The sequence below is a fragment of the Pteropus medius genome, unplaced genomic scaffold (assembly GCF_902729225.1).
Source record: "Pteropus medius unplaced genomic scaffold, Ma_sr-lr_union100, whole genome shotgun sequence".
Classification (NCBI taxonomy): Eukaryota; Metazoa; Chordata; class Mammalia; order Chiroptera; family Pteropodidae; genus Pteropus; species Pteropus medius.
Genome location: NW_024344377.1, coordinates 2,949,448 through 2,964,124, shown reverse-complemented (window position 1 = coordinate 2,964,124; position 14,677 = coordinate 2,949,448).

The following is a 14,677-nucleotide window of genomic DNA, read 5'->3' as shown; positions in this document are numbered from 1 at the left end:
ACATGTTTAACATCACTAATTATTAGAGAAATTAAAATCAAAACCACAATGAGATATCACCTCACATTCATTAAGTTGGCTATTATTAAAAAATAAAAAGGGTAAATAACAAGTGTTGGTGAGGATGTTGAGAAATTGGAACCTTTGTGCACTGTTGGTAAAAACGTAAAATGGTGCAGCCGCTATGGCGAGTCCTCAAAAAATTAAAAATAGAATATCATATCCAGCAATTATATTTCTGGGTACATACACAAAAGAATTGAAAGCAAGATCTACAAGAGATATTTGTGCATCCATGTTTATAGCAGCATTATTCACAAAAACCCAAGTGTGTATCTATAGATGAATGGATAAACCAAATACAGTACGTACAAACAATACTTTAAAAAGGAAGGACATTCTGACGCCTGCTATGACATGGATGAACCTTGAGGACATTATACTAAGTTAAATAAGCCAGTCACAAATAGACAACTATTTTGTGATTCCACTTAACATGAGGTATCTAGAGTAATCGAAATCATAGAGATAGAAAGTAGAATGGTGGTTACAAGGGCTTGGGGTGTGGGAAATGAGGAGCTGTTTTATGGGGACACAGTTGCAGCTCCGGAGATAATGGCAGTGATGGTTACGCAATAATGCGAACATACTTTTTAATACCAGTGAATTGTGTACACTTGAAAATGGTCAAGATGGTAAATGTTCTATGTTTTTTACTGCAATTAAAAATAAGCAAAACACAAAATTAATGCACTGTCTCATGTAATGTAGAATTCAGGGATACATCTGGGCTTTGAGATAGTGGCTTTGGAAATTTGTCTCTGTCTTCCAGCTCTACTTCCTCTTCCTCTATGTTGCTTATTATCAGGCTGGCTCTTCCCATGTGGCAGCTCAACTGGCCAGGGACAGCTCTGAGCTGACATGGTCCTCATAGCTCCCGATCCCAAGCATATAAAACATCGTGGAAAAACTCTGATTGGTTCTGCTCGGGTCACATGACCATCCTTGTGCCCAATCCCTGTGGGCAGGGATAGCAGGTATGGGTCACCCCTACCACTAAGGAGCAGGTGAGGCTATGCAACCCCCCGAGGTCACCAGATCCACAGAAAAGGTGAGAAAGGATGTTCTCCCAAAGAAGAAATGTTAAACGGACAACCCGTAACCTCTGTAATGTCTGGGTCACCTTCCAAAGTGACTGGCGCTTCCAGCATTTGAGGCAGGGTTGAGCACTTTACCCGAGATGTTGGGACCAGCATTCTTCATATCCTACTATCCTCATTTTCAAACTGACTTCAGCCCTCTGGAGGGTCTCCAGATTCATGGCACACCTGCCTCACAGAGGAGGGGGGCTTCTATCCCAGGTCCCTGCACTGTCTTTGAAATCAGATGTGGCTCAGAACAGGGCAGGACAGGCACCCTCCTGATGGCCCAACTGATTATTCAGCTTCGATCCTGTTGCCTCCCCTTGGGACATTGAATAGGGCCCACCGGGGTCTTACAGCTACCTGCTCAATTTCCTTTCAAGAGATTTATGTGTGCACTTGGGCACATTACTGTCCTTATGTGGGCACTCAGCAGTGATTGTGAATTAAGATTGATTACATGGGCAGCCACCTACACAAATTGCTTAAAAGTCATTAATTCGTGGTTGGCATCAACGGAGATGTCATCAAATACAAATCAGGAAGGACTATCAGCTTATTTCAGGGATGATGGGGACACGTTGCTTCTAGCATTTCCGCATGATGGATCACCTAGCAACGGGTTTCTCTATGTGTGGTCCCTTCTGCCACCTGCTCCCCAGGAATCTGAGAAACTGGTTTAAAACGCAGATTCCTGAATTGGACTCTCTGGGGATGGGACGCAGGAATCCGTATCTCTATCCAGCTCCCCAGGTGAAGTTTGAGAGTTCTACCCTTTTGCTCAGTTTCCCTGTGCTGCTCTGTGACCGTTTCACAAGGTGGCAAAATGGTCACTTGAGAGAGGTCTGTGGCTCACCAAGGCATTGTTTTGCTGGGTGCACAGCCAGGCAATTGAGAAATCAAAAATGAGGAAAGACAGAGAAAAAAGAGTGCAGAAGCAAACTCAACAGCACAGGGGACCTGGCCAGCACTGCTCAGTGTGAATTTTGTAGCTGATGGAAGATCAAAGGTCTGGGCTTTGCTATATCTTGGGATCCTCCGATCAGGTCAAGGAGGAAGAACCAGCAAGCCTGGAGTTTATTAGAACAGCAGTCCTCAACCTTTTTGGCACCAGGGACCTGTGCTCCTATGAGAATCTAATGCCTGATGCTCTGAGGTGGAGCTGAGGCGGAGATGCTAGCGCTGGGGAGCGGCTGCAGATACAGATGAAGCTTCGCTCACTCACCCACTTCTTACCTCTTGCTGTGCGGCCTAGTTCCTAACAGGCTGTGGACCAGTATCGGTCTGCGGCCCAGGGGTTAGGGACCCCTGTATTAGAGGGCTGCATCTCAGACTTGGGGGGATCAGAATCACCTGGAGGGCTCACCAAACCACAGATTCCTGGGCCCACCTCCCAAAGATCTGGCTTCAATAAGTCTGGGGAGGGGCCAGGACAAACAGCTGGGCCCAGGATACCCCTTCTTTTGAGGTTGTAGGGGAGAAAGAAAAACTTTTCTCTCTACCCTTCTAGTTTCTCTGTCTTGGGACCTGGAAATTAAATTGACAAAAGACAGATTAACAAGAGAAAAACAGTTTATAATATGTGCAGTAGGTATACATTCATGAGAAACTCAGTGATGAGTAACTCAGAGGGGTGGTTAGAACTCAGGCTTATATTACATCTTAACTGAACAATAAATACATAGAGAACTGACAAGACAAAGGAACTGCGCTTTAGGCTTTCGAGGGTGGCAAATTGTGGGAAGGTAAGCACATGGGGGAAACTAATAGAAGATGGGGTTATTTTAGTCAGGTTTGTTCTGTAGATCCCTCTCAGTGCCACCTCTGGGCTTCTAAGAGTCTAGAGTTGTCTCCAGTGATTAAGAGTTTGAACCTTCCTTTAGGCAAATGTAGGGGAGAGCAGAGAGTTTTGTTGGCATCTGTCATTTCTCAGTTGTCTTCAGCTCCAAAAAAATTCTTATGCCAAAGAGGCATATTTTGGGGTGGCATATTCAGATTCCTGACAGGGCTTTCTCTCTCTTTCCCCATCTCTGAATTTTCTTTCTCAGGACTTCTTACGACTAGAGACAACCCTGGCGTCTCTTCTTAAGATGAGAACCGCCCGCCCCACCGCCTTTGCTTCATAAGGGATTGTGTCTAGACTGGATTCAGAAGCAGATGACGTTGCAGTGCACACCAGAGCTGATATTCTGGTTCCGCCTGGGTTTTCGACCTTGGAGAGATCTTCGCAATGCTCTCCAGGGTGATGCTCCTGCACCGAGTCTTTTTCTGTGGATTTCAGACATTAGTCATTGATTTCTATACTTTTTCCCACCAGGCTTGGATGCAGCCTCACAATTGTTTTCAATATAATACCGAGTTTTGATTGATTTAGAGGGAAACTTATTTATGCCCTAGAACCGAACTCCAGCTTTCGCTTGTGAAGACAGGGAGGCTGCGGGAGGAGAGGTGACTTGCTCGAGGTGCAGAGCTGGGTCTGTGAACGCTGGTATGTTGGCCCTAAGCTGAGGGGTTTTTTTCTTACCTCAGTAAATGGCCAGTTTTTAACAATATTTTCCAGAAATCTTGGAACTGGAACATAAATTTTAATAGCTAAAATATAAATTGTATGGAATATAACCTTTTTTCCCTCTAGGCATGGACATTTTTAAGTGTTATGGAAATTAAAGGGCTGCCTGTGTAAATGGCCACTGTTACGTGGTTAGTCTCAACAGCGATGACCTGTTAACTTCTAAGAATAATCAGCAGATTAGTAGATTCTGCACGGTCTATAATTTAGGGTTGTAACCAGCGACTAGTTTGTTTCACTGATAAAGGAGAACAAGAGAGTTTAATTTTCAAATACTCAAATACCTGGCATTTGTAGAGAATGTATCACTTTGTTGAACCTTCATCTCCAGCATCATTTCGATGTGCTAACAGCCCCGGATGGGAACACTTGCTGATATTCCTACTGAATTTACAGTTCTCACACTGGGGACCTGCACTGCTTATCACCATTAACCAGAAAGATGCAGTGCCATGTCCAACATGGCCAAGTGGCTACGTCCAGCACAGAATTCAGAGGTCTATAGAGAGAACGCTCAGTCCTAACATAGTCCCACAGACTCCTAGCTCTCATGCTGAATGCTGCCTCATCTACTCTCCATCATTATTGGACATCAGGAGGATGAATTTATAATAAATTCAGTGGACGTTATTCCCACTGGACGAGGCAGGAAGGTGCAGCTGAGAATCATCACGTGCCCAATGTCAGCTCCTCTGCTAACAGCCTAGTTCTTCATTCTCATCTAATCCTTTCCTCTCTGTAATTGTTATTTCTTTGCCGGCCCTCAAGCTGGATTAATTTATAACTTTAATAATGTGCCCAGAGAAGGTGTGTAGAGTAGGCTGTACAATTTTCATTCGTGTTTTTCCATAAGCGGTTCATCTGCATCTCATTATTCCTTTCAGAATTTTAGCCTTTGCATTGGAAGAGTCTATAAAATGCATGCTTGCTGCTTTTTGGTTGAAAGCAGTAAGAAAAGAAAACTGGAATATATTTATATATATATTCATATATGCGTGCGCGCGCGCGTGCGCGCACACACACACACACACACATTCACAGACCACCTGGGAAAAAATTGCAGGCAAAGGCAACCAAGATCTTATAGTTCTATTAAGCTTTAATCACATATAGCAGAGATGTATTAACTAATATATGTGTATTCTTTGTTTGGGCTTGAATAAATTGGAAAGAATTTAGCATTAAGATTAGAAACACATGCTTTTTCCTCCCTTTAGATCGAGTTCCGACTTGCCCTGATCGAGCACTGCATAGTCCCATAGCGTACAGATCAGTTTATGCCTTACAACTTGCTTTCCCTTCTGTTAGAGCCTTGGATCTTTCCACAATTATATGTCATGGAATGTAGTGATTATTTTTTTCCCTCATGTTACTGTTGACGAAACAGTTCTCTAGACAGTGAAGCTGATGGGTGTTCAGCATAAAGCCGTCAGTACTGGCAAGATTGGACATGGAATCCAGGTCGTCACCACATTTGTTTGCTGGTGTTGAGTGTTGAGTACCTACCTTGAGCTAGGCACCAGGCTGGGCGCAGGGGCCAAAGGCAGTTGACACAGTCCCTGGCTACAGAGATCGCTCAGTAATAGAAGATCAGAGCATACAAACGATATAAAAGTGTCATATTGGGGAGATTTGCTGATAGACTCTGCCCAGGGGGAGCCAGAGGGCCTATAAAGCTCTTCCAGGTAGGGAGCTGATAACGAGAGCAGGTTTAGGGGAGTGGGGGGTTGAAGGGCAGAGGGCAAAGGAAGGGAGATGCAAATGTCCAGGGGTCGGGAAGACACCAACAATCTGGTGTGGCTCAACCCACAGGTTCGTGCCTTTCGAAACCTTTTTATTCACTAAAAGATGAAATTATGATTGAAATCTGTTTTTATTTTTTTGCCACTCCAAACTATACGTTGCTACCAAAAATCCCTAAGATCTGGAATTTCTAATTGACTTCAGAAAGACTAATTCTCGTGGGGCCAAGTTGTATGATTAGACTCCTGGCTCTTCCCAACGCTGCCAATGAGGAAAACTTGTCTCTTTGCAAAGTTTTAGTTCAGTTTTTGCAATATTTTCTTTAACACAAAAAGGTAAAATCAATTCCAGAATACTGGCAAACTCAAACATGACCTTTCCATTAGTACATCAGTTCGAATAATATGTATTTACTGATTGTTTTGTGACGGGAGCACACAACAAAGTTATAAATGATACTTTCAAATTGTGATGAAACTGCCATCAAGCATTTGGTTTTTGTCGCTGTTCAATATTCCCTCAGCAGAAGGCGATACAATTCAAAGGATCAGTGTACGCAATTTTTTCTGCGCTCAGCTGGAATGAATAATGGTTTGGTCTTGATTCGAACTGGGAAAGAGGTATCAGGCAAGATCGATTCCAGGTGAACTTGGACTTCATGACCGCGACGCTCCTGGAAGTTTCGCCTTGTTCTCCGAACGTACACGAGAGAGGAGGGGAGGCAGAGAGTGAGGAAGGCGTGGTCTGGGCCAGTGGGCTACCAGGGCACAAATGCGGCTTGCTGCGACGTCTTCCCGTTAAATCGACAGGCCCGCATAAACTCCTGGCCTTGTTAGCAGCTTCGTTTGTTTGTTTTCTGGTTTAGAAAGTATATGTCCTCACTGTTAAAAATTCACACATGAGGGACTGTCCGATGTGCAAAGCGAGGCTTCTCGGGAATCACCTCCCCTCTCCCCATTGCAGAGAAAACCACCGTCGAGAACCGGGTAATCCTCTTGCAATTGTGTTTGTGCTCACGCGGCCATTCATTTGTCAACAGAGAAAAGAGTAATTAATATGTTTTGAGCTTAATGTATAATTTAATATTTCTATGCATTTAAAAGGAAAAATAAACTATGTGGGTCTGGGCCTGCTGAGTTGTCAGGCTGCATCTCTGGCCAGCAGCTAGCCTTGCCCCCATGTCCACTGTCCTCCAGGAAGGCCTTTTTCAGAGGCCAAAATAGTGTCATTCCAGGATAAGTGTTTTCCTATGCTGGACTTAAAAGCCCCAGGTGTGAGCCAAGAAGCTCCCTCCAGGGCTGGCTCATCCTTGCTGTGTGTTTCTGGTTGCCCTAAGACCTTACCTGGGTTTTTTGGGGTCTTCCTGCTCAGGGAGACTGAATGTTGTAATGGATCAGAATTTGCATCCTGGAGTTGGTGGCGTCCATCTTTCTTAACCTCAGCAAGCCTCAGTTTTCTTGTCTATAAATGGAGGTCAGAGCAGTACCAGTGTTATAAAATTGTGCTTGTGAGGATTAATGAAACACTTTGTGTAAGCGCTTAGCCCAGTGCCTGAGATGTTGTAAGCTCCCAGTGAATGGCGGTTTGTAGCCACTAATTAGGTGTGCAGGCTCAGGAGCACGGGGACTGGCTACCTAGTGCTCAGCTCACAGAATGGTGTCCATAAGTATTTACTGAAGGGGTGAATTCCCACTGGTTGTCTCCATCGACCCCAGGTCCTTCCAGATCAGGCCAGTCCTTCAAGATGGAAGGAAAATCCAGAAAGGAGAGTCGAAAGGTCAGAGAAAAGTCAGTACTCCCTGCAGGGGTACAAACCCAGGCGGGGGGGTCAGGGCTTGCAGGCAGAATGGGGAAGCAGCCTCATAGGTCCTGCTGCTGGAGGGGACCCCCAGGGGGCTGGGGACAAGTCCGTGGAAGGCTCTTCCGTCTGTCTGAGGTGGACCTAGACATGCCGTCGGTCAGCAGGCTGGCATTTAGGGGGAAAAGCTGGACACGTTTTGAGTGGAGAATGAGGGCGAGCTGGATCCCACCAGCTCTTCGGGACCTGTCTTTGCCTTGCCCAACCATGGCGACCTTCTGAAAGCAGTGGCTGCTGCTTCACTCCTACCTGGGAGGTACCGGCCAGCAGTTTGCTGGATCCGTAAACATGGTCCCAGCTCAGCCAAGTCGACTCGGTCAGTGAACCACTATCTGAAACAGATTCCTTGTGTCTGTTGGAATAAAACACGGCACTTCAGTCACCACATTGCTAAAGACACCTATAGATTTTTGCCAGGCATCCAGAATGGTTTCCCACAGCCACCTAGACTACGCTAGAGACCCTTACTCCTGTGAGTGGAGGGCCCACTGCCCGGCACAGGTGTGCACAATCATCCACTGTGTGGGGCTGTCCCGAGGATAATGATGCTGAAGCTCATTAGCTGTTGTAGCAGGCAAGGTCTTCTGGGATTTCACTAGTCTATAATTGGCTTTTACCATTGCGGGTTCTGTGAGTGTCAGAAATAATGAGGTGACATTTGGATCTGACATGGCATCATTAGGGGACTGGTAATGCAGATTATGAACATGCATTCATATAAGGGAGAATAACAAATCAAGTGGAAAAATGCTTGAGAAGTAATAAGGATTGTGTCCAAATATACACTCCTTTGATATATATTAATGCCAGCAATTAATAATTCATGGCCCTATCCTCCAGGGACTCATAGGTCCTCATCTAAAATAACATTTATCAGGCCACTAGGAAAACCCATGCTGAAGGTCTTTGCTAAGGAGCCTGAAGATCATCTGTGTCGCACGTAGGGTGTGATGGGATGCTGGTTAGTCTGTCAGGGGTGGGAGGCAAGGTGTGTGACAGCCCAGCTTTCCAAAACAGAATTATCCTGAACACAGTTTTATATGCTGCTACACGATGCCAGGGATGTTGTGGTTCTTGAAAAAAATCATTTAGCAATTTATAACAGTCATTCAATTGCTATGACTTATGAGCGGGCAGCCTTCTCCCTGCCCCTAGAAATACTGCAAGCTGTATATTTTGCCACACTCAGAAACAAACCAATGCGCATGCTTGTCTCTGGCTATCAGAAGTCCTTTTCTCCTGCACTGGGCATTTCTGAGAGTTTGCACAACTCTGCTCATTAGAAAATTCAGAGCTTCCAGCGCCATTGTCCATGGAGAAGGGAAGGCTGGGAGCAGTGTCTGTTATGTGCCGACCTTTCCTACAAAGAGATGGGATGTCGGCCCAGATATCGTAGTTTCAAACAGTGCATATTTTACCGCCCCACCCCCATCCCAGCAAATGTGTTTAGTACCCCAGTGACAGCCACATAGCACATGCTTTTGTGGAGGGTGGGATGTCCATGATGCCAGTCCCTGCCTGTCCCTGTCTGCCTCCCAGAGTATCAGCGCATCTCTTTCTGTCTCCATCTTGACCTCTGCTCACTTTGTCTGAAACTCTTCTTGCCTTAATTTTTTTTTTTAATATTAAAGGGTACTATACATACAGCAAAGTGCCCAAATCGTAAGAGCTTAGCTCAGGGAATTCTCATAAGTTCTAATCAGCTCCCTCGAAGCCCCTTTATGCCCCTTTTTAGTCCCTGCCTCTCCCCAAGGGCAGCCACATCCCTACCTTCTAACGGTGTTTGCCTGTTTTTACAGTTTATATGAATGGAACTATGTGGCTTTTTCTGCTGGACATTTTGTTTGTGAGGCTGATCCATGTTGTTCATTCTCATTGTGGGACGCTCTTTCATTGTATGTGCTTGTCACAGTTTATTGATGCGTTCTCCTGTCAGTGGGCATTGGGAGGTTTCCGACTGGGGGCTGTTATGAAAGGCGTCCCTAGGAACATTCTAGAACATGTCCTCTGTTCAGCGAAGGCTCACGTTCCTGTCATGTGTATATTTAGAAGAAGAAATGTTCACGTCCATTACTTTAATTGTAAAGTTTATCTGTCCTTCATCTCAATCCTCATTGAAATGAAGAGTCTTGGTGATGCTTAAGCCATGGCCTTGGGGGTATAAGAAATATCACTTTATTTTTTAAATTCCAAGCTGAGCTCTAAGTTCTCACACTACCAGCCTAGGGGAATCCTATCTGGATTAGAAAGACCCCCACTGCGTTGCCTCGCTTCTTGGAGTTGTGCGGCCTCTTCCTCAAGCTCTGCCCAACTTGGTGGGCTCAGGATTTGAGAAATCAAAAACCAGGAAGTTTCAGGCCCGTCGCTTTGTGCCCTGGTATATTTCTTCCCTGATGCAATGAAACACAGAAACTGCTACCGACGTCAGAGGGGAAAGGCGACAATTCAGGAGGAAAATAGAAATCATCTTAAAGTGTCACAGTCTTTGCGTGGCTAACATTTCGGGAGGATGGTGGCCAGAGGCATGTGTGATATGTGTGGTGACACTTGACATGTGCCGCTGTCTGTGGTACTTAGGCATCGCTTGAGTGTGGCGGCTTCTCTTCTATGGGACTTTTTGACTCCTGTTTGTCTTCTCTCGGGAAGTGGGGAAAGGGTCTTTGGTGGAGAGAAAGGAGGCATGAGAGACAGAGAGTGAAGAGGGACGGAGGTTGTCGGGGGGACATCGGCACAGAGAGATTCTCAGGGCGAAGGTAGAAACTGCCGAAATATAATAGTTATTAATCTGGGCCATCAGCTAAAATGGCTGCAATATTGACAGTCTGATGCGGGGGGGCTCTGTCCTAGAGACGTCAGCAAGCTCATGTTCTGGGAGAACACTCACCCCGTTATTCATTTCCCGGGGCCTTTAGAATAGAGTCTCACAAACTGGGTGGCTTAAAACGACAGAAATTTATTATTTCACAGTTCTAGTGTCTCGAAGTCTGAAATCAAGGTGTCAGCAGGGTCCTGTCACCTCTGAAGGCTCCAGGGTCCTTCCTCACCTCTTCCAGCTTCTGGTGGCTGCCAGGAATCCTTGGGGTTCCCTGGCCGGCCACTGCGGCGCTCCAAAATCTGCTTCCATCTGCACACGGCCATCTTCTCTCTAGAGATGTATGTATGCGCTCTCTCTCCTCTTAAGAACATCAGCCTGTGGATTATCCAGTATGACCTCATTTTAACTAATTACATCTGCAAAGACCCTATTTCCAATTAAAGCCACACATACATACACACACGTAAAGAGATTTATTATGAGGTATGGGCTCATGTAATTGTGGAGGCTGAAAAGTCCCACGATTTGCCATCTTCAAGCTGGAGACCCAGGAGGGCTGGTGGTGTGGTTTGACGGCCTCAGAGCTGTGGGGCCAGTGGTGTAGGTTCTGGTCCAATTATGAAAGCCCGAGAACCAGGAGCAGTGAGGTCAGGAGAAGATTAATGTCCCAGCTCGGCAGTCAGGCGCTAGGAGAGCGGATCCAGCCTTCTTTCACCTCGTGGTCCTACTCAGGCCCTCGGCGGACTGGATGATGCCACCCACACTGGCGAGGGCCACCTGCTTTAGTCAGTCCACCGATTCAAACGCCGATCTCTCCCGGAGACCCCCTCATAGTCACACCCAGAAATAGTGTTTAATCTGGGCATCCCACGGCCCAGTCAAGTCGACAACATTAAATTACCCATCACAGAGGTATTTGTAAAGGTGTAGGCAGGGTTAAGAGAAGACCCCACAGGACAGTGCAGGACTCTGGGGGTCTTGCTACCACCCCTTGGCTGGAGGGGGTGACTGCTAGAGCCCAGAGGGGTAGCCAAAGCTGGAGGAGAGGGCCTCCCAGCGGGACTGTGCCTTTGGGAGAGGGACAAGGGCAAACTGCAGAGACCAAGAGCAAGCCAAGGGACGTACATACCCCAGCTTCCCTCTCCTCCCTCCATTTCCTGGAAGTGCCTCTTGTGGTAGGACCAAGCAGAAGTCCCATGGCTGCTGCCCATTGAGGAGCATGCAGGACACAGAGCAGGGCGGAAGAAGGAGGACGAGTCGGTGGAAACCATCCAGACCCGGAGATGAGCTTCCTCTGCTGATGCGAAAAAGCCCATTTACAACGAATGAGCTGCAAGTCAATATAGGACAACTTCTAGTTTTCAGTCAGCAGAATTGGCTTTGTTCTTTCCATGTGGAGGTGGAGGTGGGCGGGGAGGCAATCCAGACCTTTGGGGATACAGTGAAGAAAACACCAAAATCTTATAGCCACAGTAGTTGTGCCAAAGTTGGAATAATCCTAGAACTCAGAAATCAATGTTTTTGACCAAGTCACTCAAAAGACAATTGATGTGATTACATAATTCAAACCATTTTTCCTCTGATTAGACCTAATAATCTAAATATTTCAAATGGATATTCATTTAATTTAAACTATTTGGACAATGAACTCAAATTTTCTCCTCAAAGCAATTCTTTTTAATATAGGATATCTCATTTATGAGGAGAACTAAATAGATTTTTCAGTAATATTGCACATCATATTTTTTTCTTCTTTTGACAAATCGACTCAAAGGTGACATATATAGATGTATTTTTTTTTCTTGTGGGCACTTAAAATACATTTTTCTTGTGTAAGTCAAATGAAACATTATGTATTAATTTGTACAATGAGATTTATTGAGGTTTCTGGAGCTGTTAGGAGTTTTCAAATATGTGCTTAAGAACTTCTGGGTCATTTTTGTGATTTATCGTGAGGTAATATATAAATACACATTTAGGTGTCCATTAAGAATAGATTTCCCATAATCTGAAAATTACTGAGTTCTTCATACTTCATAATACATCACATTAGCTGGCAGCAGAGAGCCATTATGGTATTAACACAGATTTGAGCTGTAACCGAAATATATTTACAGGAAGGTTAAAAGAACGAGATCTACTTTTAATAGCTCTTTGAATCACTTGGAGCAAGGTAATGCCCTGTTGGCATATTTGTAAAAATTGAGTAATGAGATTATAAGATTTTAAAAATATTGATTACTGAGTGTTATCTTACAATGTCATTTCTCGTAAAATATTTAAAATGTCAGCATTCGTTAATAGCCACGTGGGGCTATTTTTCCCCTCTTCCATTTTGAAGATGACTAGGAATCTGCAAAATGTGTCTGTTAAGGGAGTCCCTCACAGTGTCAGAGGAAGCTCTCTTCCTCTGGAGACAGATGGGCGCTTTAAGGGAATCGGTAGCCACACCTGCAAAAGCGGTGCGGGCTCAGTGGCGTGCTGACGTGTGAGGACGGATGGGTCACTCGCTCGGATGTGGAGGGCGAGTGGGAGGGAGAAAGGATTTTGCGCTGAGGGTAACTAGAGCTCTCACAGTCTGCGGGTTCTCAGTGTGGTTCCGTCTTCATCACGTCGTCGGTTGTGTGAGCGCTCTGCCCCGACCGAAGCCTGTTGAGATGAGCTCGCTTTTCCAGTTCCTTCCTTGCGGATGAAGCCATGGGTGACACCAGTGCAGAAGCCGGGCAAGCACCCGGGAGTCGTGCGGACTCCTTAGTCACCGTGCGGGGGAAAACCATCTGAAGACGGGGATTATTGAAAACCAGACTCTGCTGGCTCTTGAGCACACATTTAATACTTTGACACAATGGCTAGTCGGTTTAAAAACAATCCTTGGTATTTATGATATTTTGTCTTTTTCCACGAGCTGGAGGTGACAACCCATATCCACTCCCTCCTGGCAGCAGGGAGCATGGAGGCGGTGGGACTATGCACATTAGCGTCATCGGAAGACGTTCTGGTAAATAAGTATGGGCTCAGTTGGACTTGACAAGTTGGAAACGGGAAAGTGTTTCATAAACATAACAAGATTCTGAGCATCCAAGTGTTTTTTGTCCAGTTGTTTCTAAAAGGAAAATATTGATTTTTCTGCCAACCCACTTTATGAGCTGACCATCTGTTTCTGTGGGATAAATAGTTAACATGAGTCCCAGAACACTCTGTCTCCAAATAGTAGCACTTTGGTGGGAGTTCTCCATTCTTATATGATAAAATTCGTCCCTGTGTATTCATACAGGACAATGACATTTCGTATTTTCAGCTTTTTTTTTTTTTTTCACGAAGGTAACACAAATTTTTTTCGATACTTCAAATATACTCAATCTCTCCCCTTTATCCTTGGCTGTTTTTGAATTTAGAACCTTCAGGGTGATGAGTGTTTCCTTAATACAAATTTTCCTAAATTTTTAAAAAGTTGAGAACCTAATATAATTTCTGAATTTCACATAGTTAATATATTTTTGTCATTACTATAGCAAGTTTGAAGAAGCTTTTGATTACTTGAAGAAAATGTTGTCGTTTGAATGAAATATATTGTCTCATACGAAGTTTCATGGGCTTTTCCATCACATTTCTGACAAATTTTATAATGCACGTTTCCACTCTGACAGTATTCTAAGAATATATTCAATTCTTCCATTAATAATATGTAAATTATCTTTTTTTTTTTTTCCAAGGGAATAACTGGGCTAGAACCAGGTCTCCTGGTTCCAGCCTGCTGGACTATCGATTTCATGCTATTATTCAGGGCCAATGGGGAGGGAGAGGGGCCGCTCCCTCCTCTCTAAAATCTCCCATGTAGCAGTTTACCCTAGCAGCTTGATTTCTGCCTCTTGGGTCTGTGGTTTATTAAACTAAGAGTGGATTGAGGACCCAAGCTGGACCAATCAGATTTGTTCTCTTGAGAAACCACATGGAACATCAGAAGCAGGACATGGACAGATATTGTGGCACAGAGAATATGTCCGGCCTTTGTCCCTGGTTCCTGGGATGGAGCTTCTAAACCCTTGGAGTAAGCCAAGTGACTGGACTGTTTTCGTTATTCATGGTGGCCGATGGGACCATACCTGAGTTTATGCTAAGATGACTCCAGCTGAGGCTGGTCACACCAGGAAGACCAACTATGCGATTAGAGGATTGGACTTTGAGTCAGGTGATACCCTCCTGACCTCTGGGACTGGAGACCGAGTTCAATCGTGTGGCCAATGATTTAGTCGATCATGTCTATAAAATGAGAACCAGCAAAAACTCTGGACCCCCAGGGTTGGTTGAGCTTTCTAGTTAGTGAACACAGATATGTCAGGAGGACTATGGCTGTGGTATGATGGGCGGGGAACACAGAAGCTCTAAGCTCTATACTTGAGACTCTCCCAGACCTTATCTATCTTTTCATTGGGCTAGCCCTTTGTAATAAAACAGCGGTTATAAGAACAGCACTGTGCAGAGTTCTGTGAGTCATTCTAGTGAATTATAGAACCTGAGGGGTGTGTGAGAACCTTCTGAGTTTGGAGACA